Raw genomic sequence first — 9575 nt, 5'->3', positions numbered from 1 at the left:
CTTCAACCTACAACCTACTGTTAGACACTGTGGTCAGTTGGCAGACAGTGTCGAAGAACAAATAATGTCATGATTAGAGTCTACATACATAAAACAAGTATTGTTTGTACCTGAACGTGGGCCTGAAGTAGCAATTTACTCGCAATATCTTACCAACATTCGTTAAAGCCAATAGTGCAAGAATTTTAGTGTTTTGTATATCATATAAAAAAACTAATAAATAACATTAAATTACTATTAATGATAATAACAATTCGAAAATGGGAAAAACGTAGAAAGTACTTTAAATATAATTATTCCTTAAAATAAAAAACAAAATTTATTAAGATTATTTAAAAAACATGCATAAATTCTAAGAAATTATTATATTATTACGATTGAGTAAAATAAGTCTTTAAAGACTGCTAAAATTCATTTTCATCACTCAAAGATTTCCGATGTTAATCAGTGCATAAGCATTTCAGTAGCGCTCTCAACTGTATGCGGAATGGCTTTTTTTCGGGAAGTGTTGGCATTTACGCCTACCTTAGAAAGCTCCTAAGGAGAATATTGCTCCGTTGTCTTAAAAGACTGCTAAAATTCATTTTCATTACTCAAAGATTCCCGATGTTAATCAGTGCATAAGCATTTCAGTAGCGCTCTCAACTGTATGCGGAATGGCTTTTTTTTGGGGAGGTGTTGGCATTTACGACTACCTTAGAAGGCTCCTAAGGAGAATATTGCTCCGTTGTCTTAAAAGACTGCTAAAATTCATTTTCATTACTCAAAGATTCCCGATGTTAATCAGTGCATAATCATTTCAGTAGCGCGCTCAACTGTATGCGGAAGGGTTTTTTTTGAGAAGTGTTGGCATTTACGACTACCTTAGAAGGCTCCTAGGAGAATATTGCTCCGTTGTCTTAAAAGACTGCTAAAATTCATTTTCATTACTCAAAGATTCCCGATGTTAATCAGTGCATAAGCATTTCAGTAGCGCTCTCAACTGTATGCGGAATGGCTTTTTTTCGGGAAGTGTTGGCATTTATGACTACCTTAGAAGGCTCCTAAGGAGAATATTGCTCCGTTGTCTTAAAAGACTGCTAAAATTCATTTTCATCACTCAAAGATTCCCGATGTTAATTAGTGCATAAGCATTTAACTGTATGCGGAATGGCTTTTTTTCGGGAAGTGTTGGCATTTACGACTACCTTATAAAGCTCCTAAGGAGTATATTGCTCCGTAGTCATTATAGGAGTAACTTACGTTTTCAAAAGTTTCTTATTATCATCTGTAAGTAACTATTAAGATTTAATGGCGCAACTGAAAAACAAGATATTGAGAGAGTTGTTTGAATGAAAAAAAAACAAAACTTAATTTCGTATCTTTTGTATTTGTGTGAAATAAGGAATAATAAATATCTATAAATAAGTTTAATGATTTAAATTTTTTAATGCATTTTAGAAACATAGCCGATTATAATTTTTATTAAACAAATCTGTGCTTGCTATTTTATGATGTCACTTTTCTTACAAATCTAAAGAGTATCTACAATCTATAGTTCAAACACTAACTGAAATTGATCGTTTTATGTTTGGACGGTTTAGTTTAGTTTTGTGTTTTCTGAAAAAACTCGTTTTTTCGTCTTTGTGTAGTTTCCATATACATTTTTCCTTGAATTCTGTATAAAAGTATATAAATATGGCACGAATATATTATTATATTTATTTTTTGTTGCTTGTAATCTACAGATGTAAATTCTTTTATTTGAGCCTTCATTCATTATCTTTTCTTCACTTAAATAACTTTATGAAAAATACAATGAAAAAATAAAAAAAAACTGTAGAAATATTTATTTATCAATTCGTTGTTATTATTAAAGTATAAAATTTTGCAAAACAACTCGTTTCTTTTATCTAAGAAATATGAAACTCTCATATTTTACACTTGTTCAAATGTTTACTTCCTTTTATTTATTAAAATGAAAATGAAAAATTTTTAAATGAAAAAGTTTTGTGATCTGGAATTGTTAAAACATGAACTTCAAATATTTTTATTTTAAACTGTTGAAAGTGACTTAAGAAAACATTATTGCAGTTTAGTTTTAGAAATATTGTTCAGTCCTAGTCATTTGAAGTTCGGTATTATAATTAATTTATTAATATATTTTCGATTCGGTAAGATTTATGAATATATTTGCATCGTGTGTTTGTGCTATTTTGTTTTCATGCATTTAATATATATTTTACTAGTTGGTACAACCAAGAATATCAGTTTATATGGAATTTCCGTTATCAAAATATTGCAGCAAAATTACTTCCGTTTTTGAATCAGAAAGAAACCTTGAGCTGTAGGCTTATCTTAACACAAAGTTGTCAATTAAATAAACAAATTATTTCGAAATGTAAAGTAGTATATATTTAAATTAATTTTCTAAAACCTAAATAGTGTTTTTTAAGAAAATAATATAAAATCAGGAAATAATGCCTTGGTCCATGAAGCGATCATAATTTCCCTGACACTGATAATACGTCGTTTATAAGCAATAAGTGAAATAAATAAATAAGTGACAGATAGTACCATAAACTAAATGTTTACTAAATAATATGGATATTTGAATCAGAGTTTCTGAGTACAGTTACAAAAACTCTGAGCAGACGAAAATTCCGGTCAGATTTCAAGACTTACTAATCAGCTGCTTCAACTAGAGTGAAATCTGCTCAGCAGTATGACATTACTGATGAGAGGTAACTGCTTACTAGGAAGACAAGCTACACAAATTGGTGTACATTGGAATGACTATTGTCGTGGTTATGGCAGTAAAAGAGGATAAATTTGTGTTTCGTCTGCTTTGTTAATAACCATATTTAGCCAATAGACGATTAAAAATATTTTAGGTCCCCTTTTTTAGCCACCATATATAAACTTTGAACACGTCTTTTAGCATTGTTTGTGCGGTGACCCTTGCGGTCCTTTAGTATCAGATTTGAATAGTAAAATATAAAATATATATATATATATAGTATATATCACAAACATTAGACGGTTTAAGAGTTATCAGGAAAAAAAATTAACAGTTTTTAATTTCCTTTATATAAACCTTTATGAACATAAATAATTTTATTTCGGTTTATAAAATTTACTTGAAAAGTACGGATATGCCCCAAAAAAATTTAATAAAGCAACCATAGATAGAACCGTTATTATGTAGTACATGTCTATGCAGTTTCACAGGAATTCTACTGCACATATTCGTACAAAATATTCAGTACTATAGAAATAAAAAAAACTGTCTATAAATAAATGCATACACAATATAAGCCATTTTTATACCATATTTTTAGTATTCTGTATCTGGATACTTAATATGTGTCTCATATTTGTACGATTTTAGTTTTTTGTTTCAATAACTTACAAATCTTTTGTTTGATGCGAAAATTCTCACATATATGAGTACACTTAGCAAAGGCGGTGTTAATGGCTTCGTTTGAGTTGCTCTGTACATAACTCACAACAAAAACCTGCTATTGTCCGAGTGGCTTTAGAAAAATTGATGGGTTTTGAGATGCCAGCACAGAAAAATGAACTTTTTTCTTGAATAAAAAACTACTTTAATTACCGCAGTATTAAGCTCAGTGACGTCTTTCTTCACTTTCGAATTCGATTGAAATCGGGTAACGAGTAATGGGTAACTTCTGTGCGTCGTGAAAATATTCTTAGAGTTCATAACCTTCAATAAGATGAATTACTTAATGAAAAAATTATCTCAAGCGTGTCATGGAGGTTATTTAACTTTTATTGAAATATTGCTTTTAATACACATGTAAAGGTATCATATTTTCTTTGTATTTAGATCTCGTTAATATTACTTGCGCCAAAAACGAGAAAGCGAGTCTTTAAATTAAGAATTAAATAATGAACAATGCCAGTGTGAATGCTGGAATGTAATAAAATGTACGTAATTTTTAAATTGCATATCTAACTACATAGATAAACACATATTTCGTTCGTTTATCCGTTCACTAATAAATTGTTTTAACTCTGCAATAGAGTAATCTGCGAACAATCAGTACCAGCAGTTGTAAATGCTGGAGTATTTAAGGAATACAAATTTTCTTAGTAGAACATTAAAAACAACTTTAGTCGTTGCAATCGGTCGCATATAGGTGACCTTAAAAAAATCTGAAAACACACATTTGGCTATTGATGTTAGTTATTCTAAAGAATCAATATACGGATAGTTATATAGTTATTGCGCCAGAAAACTAAATCAAGATCGATCTCACAATTTTTTAAATGTATTTTACTATACAGAAATATAAAAGAAGTTTCTGTAATAATAGTATCCTTCTGGAAATCAAAAATTCAAATTCCAAAATTAATTCAAAAAACCTGGCTAAACTTATAGTTAACCTATGTCGTATAAGTTGAATTAATATACGTTATACATATCCTATATGTATACAGTTTTTATTTTAGCTTGGTATTTTCTGGTTGATCTGCATTAGTTATATAGCTACTACGCCTACTTGTGTCGGAATTGAGAATAGATAATGTACTTCGTTTTCTAAGCAATCGATTTTTTTTATTATTATTATTTTCCAAATGACAAAACTATGAAATTTAAACTAAAATTTCATTTTATCCTAACGTATAAGGTATCCTATAGTATAAAGTTGGCTTTGTAGCATGTGAATACCTTAAGCAAGCTGTAGTTAATTACTACCTTGTACAATCTAAGTAGAAAAGTGATATATATTTGTAGCACTGTATGTTTTATTAAGTACTAAAGTTAAAATTTGCGTATCATCTAGTCTTAACAACTTTCATTTTATTTTTAACGTTATCTGCTTATTTTAAAGATAAACACACTATCTGTAAAATATGACTTTATCAAATTAAAATGTTTTTTTTTTATTTTTATTTTATACATATTTTTAAATATACTATATATATATATATACTATTTTAAAAAGATTTAAAACCACATCCAAAAATGTAAAAAAATTTTACGTGCAATATAAAAGGATATGCTCTTATTTTGTTTTTGTTTAAGGCGGCAGCCTTACTATGTTACTGTAACTATGTTGCACAGCTACCGATCAAATAAAACTGCCAAAATGTGAGGTGGTACATTTTTTTGGTGCGGTCCTTTTCTCGTTAGTCTATAAACAACATGTGCAAGACATTCTAAAACACACTATTCACGATCCTTACGGCTAATAAGACCATATTTGATTTTTTCGAATACCAAATATTCTTTGATTAAATATTTTAATCAACTGTTTTGATTATTTTTTGTTTCCAGATCGTAGCGGTAGATCTAATTTAATGTTAGCAAACGCGGCACTCAACGCGTGTAAGTCTAAGTTTGGAGTGACAGCCTTGTAACCAAAGCTCACTTAAGCACAAATAATAGCGTGTTGATCTCACGACTCACTTTAAAAATAGAAGCTGCGAACATCTAGTCTACGAACAACGTTCCTTTAAGAAGGCGCGATTCCTTCCTTTAAGAACAAGAGAGCCAAACTGAAAAGTATAATCTTGGCTATGTTCTTAATTTTAAAGCATAACAGCTTTTCTGCTCCAAACTAATGATGAACAGTGATAAATGAGCTTCTGATTTTTAATCCATAATCATTCAATACCATTTGATGTACTTTTTTAATATACTCGTAAAATAATATACGCGACAGTTTTCGGTAGAATAGAACAGTCTTCATTAACTGAGCTGATTCGGTCCCGTTTGAAGTTACATAAATCTTCTTTCTGTTGCATTTAATTTAATGCAATTCGGATTTAATTTGTAAAAGCAATAATGCAAAACAAAATTGTAAGATATTTAATAAAATAATTTTAAAATTAATTCGAAATGTAAATAAACATTGCTAGACAGCGACATTCTCAGAAATTTAAAAAATCCTAACCTTTAGAAAGTGTTTTTATTATTCTATAAGAACTATATTCGCTATAATTAGAAATTTTCCATAATAGACATATAAGGCACAATAAATTTTGAAAAATAAATAAATTGTTTATAATTAATTGTATTGAGTCGACGTGCCGTATTTGTCGAAAAAATGAATTTATAAGTAACAATGCCCCTCACCTTTCAACTTACAATCAGTAAGTTGGATGGTTAACTGCAAATTACTCCGTGCTTTGTGGGTTTTAGTTTTTTTTTTTATCAAATTTAAATAAATTGCATAACGCAGGTATAGAATAGAATATATCACGTTTTGTAGAGAAATTTTGTTAATTTCAGTTTCCAATTTGTTTATAAAATATAAGTTCAATGTATAATAAAAAAATTTGATTCAAAGCACTTCAAGCAGCACTTCAAGCAGCACTTCAAAACAGCTCAATTATTTAAGGGGCGATCCAAATTAGCACTATATATTTTTCAAATATGGCAATTTTTTTCAGATACCTCCTAAAATTGAGATTTTACTTATCTTGCGAATAGTTTCATAATTTATCATAAAAAACACAGATACAAAGCGTAAAGATATTGTTTAAATTTGTTACATCAATAATAATCTTCACGTGAAATGTATGATCAATAACTCGACTTATTGTACCTACTTTTCTCAATGTAATTGAAATAGAGTCAAACTTCCATAACTCGAAGTAATCGTTTTGCAAAGAAAAGGTTCGACTTATGGAGACTTTGAGTTAAAGAATTTTTTTGTCATTGTATGTAATTTACTCTCTAAATCCTGTTACCCTTTATTTAGTTCGACTTATAGAAAATTCGAGTTATGGAAGTTTGACTGTATTTGTTATTTGTTAGTGGTGTTAAAAATCCAACTTGTCAATAATCCATAACACGTTGTTCTTAAAAACTAGGAATTCTTTATGGCACATGAAGATTTGTGGTTCAAGTCGCACAATGTTGTCCTAAGAGCTTGATCCAATTTATCATTTATTGCGTAGAAATTTTGAATAGTGATTTTTAAATCCAAATCAATTATTTCATGTAGAAAAGCATCTCGTTGAATGACTTTCTAAATAAGCAAATTCATGAAACACTTACATCCATAAAAATTAATATTTTATTGTAGTTTATGTTCTGAAGGTGTAAATGGGTGTTATGAGTTAGATGATTTCGAATTCGTCTTTACCTGGTTTCAACAAGCTGCGAAAACACGCTATATGAACATCTGGTAACACTATCAATTTATTAAAAAAAGTACAACATATATAGGTCTAAAAGTTTCTATCGACTATTCTATCAAAGTTACATACTTATGTCACTGTGATACCATTTATTATTTGCTTCACTCACCTCCTATTTTAGAAATCAATGTTATCAATTGCGTTGTGATCAAAAGCCAAAAGGCTACTTTTATTAAATATTTCCTTAAAAGTTTTAGCTTTAAGTTTGGGTTCCTATATAATGAGCTGTTATGTTTTCAACCAAAGTCGGTATAAACTCTATTTTTTCTGTGTAGTTTTTTTGGTTCTAACGGATTTATTTGAGACACCCTGCACTCAAATTCGTTTTTGGTATATTTGCTTATTTATGCTTTAATAGGGATTAAGACAATCTGCTATGTGTGAACAAAATTTAAACAACCTATATAAAGTATAGAAATTGTTAAGCATTTCATCTCAATTTTTTGAGCCGATTTAGTTGTTCTCTATATTTTATAAATCTTTTTCCAACCATTTCCAGAACTTTGAGCAGTTGATCACTACACGAGCTTATTTATGGGTATATCCAGATAATGTTGAGAAATAATTGCCCTGAGATTATTTTTTATGTAGAACCCATAAAAAGGAATTACTAAAAATCTATATTATAAGTAAAAAAGTTACTGTCTGTAGAGTATTGAAGTTTCAGCAAAGCCAAATGAAAACCAATTTATGATGATTATTTATTGTTTTTTATTTTTGCTCTCTCCATCTAGAATAGTAGTTATGAAGTGGATGCTAAACATCTTAGCAACTTACCAAATCTATAAATGTTGTGTTGTGAACCTTCATTGAAAATTTAAATTAATATTCCAAATGTTGATCGATGTTGTAAGTTAATCGATGCACTTTTGTCTTGATAACCCACGTCGAAAGTCGTAATAACGTAATAAATCATTGCACGAAAATTTTCTCGCATTAATTCCATTTCCATTTATTCGCGAACACTCAATTTATAAATCACTGTAAATAACACAAATAACGTTCTTTTTACAAACTTCAATATGGAAATGTCAGATGCCACTTGACAACAATCGGTGTTGCCGAAGCTAAAAATATAAATAGTGACCCTCTTATATTCTTTAAATTCCCTCGATAGAGTAATTGTTTGCCCTAGATAAAATTAATTACTTTTAAGATTTAATTTGATATCATATATCAATATTGCTACAGTTTTATCCAATCGTATTTTTAAGGATCGCAATTAAGAATGAAAAGGAAAATTTTGTACAACTATAATTTGTTTGTATTATGAAGACGATATCTCTATGTTTGAGGTATGGATTGTATGTCGAATCAACTTAAATAATTCATATATACAATCAGAGAAACCATAGAATATTAGATATCATAGAATATTAAAATAGACCATGGAAAAAATGAGCTTGCATACACAAAACACTCAAAACGTGTATTCAATGAGTTCTTGTATGCAGGTTCCTTATTCAGTGGAAAGTTGAGTACTGAAAATACGTTAGGCAGGGCGATAAACACAGTATGTCGAATAGGCTACGTACACGTTTAAGGCATTTTTGACGACTTAAAGCAACCGCTTTTAATTCATTATATGTTTTATCAGTTGAGAATTTTGTCTGAATCTATATAAATATATAGAGAGTAACGCAATTAAACTGGTGTATCAACTTATGTTGACTCTGACTTCCAGCTAAGAATGGTTGATTATTTTCCGGATGCAAATCCATTAAACTTTTCTGTTTGTTGTATTTTATAGGACAAAGTTGGCAGTAAACGATACACAAGTATCGGTCATCTAAAGCAATCGCTACGTCCAAAACCGCCTAAAATATCACATAATATCAAATAAAAAATAAGTTTTAATGGCTCAATTGTTTCACTCTGTGAATAATTCCCCATGTTAGCATGTTATCTATACATATCATCTAACTATAAGTTATCTTGAAAAATTTCTATATTTCTATATTATAAAACTACCGGACAAATAATAACTCAGCTTTTAATATCGAAGTTATAATAGTGCCATTTTTCAAACTGCTCTTGAATGATCTACATTAGTCTAGCATATATAGGCAGCCAGTTAGTTAGCAGTAAATAAATTTCGATACGTTAAGTAGGCAATTACAATTAGTCTATTACAGCGTATTGGAAAAAGGAATCATTCCAAATATTTTCAGTTGGAATATTAATTGTAAAATTGCAAAAAAATGAAATTGAGATACAAGCGATCTTCTTAAAATTGTTTATTAATTTTATTTTTTTTTTATATTTAATTATATTTAATTAATAATTTTAAATTGTTCGTTTTCTAGTATTCAATATTTACAATTATTTACAGTCCAATTTTCATTGAATTTTTTATTGATGAAATTGTTCAGTTTTAATGGCAATAAAATAAACTTCAACTATTGTTGATTTTCACAAAA

This window comes from Teleopsis dalmanni, chromosome 2 (assembly GCF_002237135.1).
Source record: "Teleopsis dalmanni isolate 2A chromosome 2, ASM223713v2, whole genome shotgun sequence".
NCBI classification, from domain to species: domain Eukaryota; kingdom Metazoa; phylum Arthropoda; class Insecta; order Diptera; family Diopsidae; genus Teleopsis; species Teleopsis dalmanni.
Note: the sequence above shows the minus strand (reverse complement) of the source record.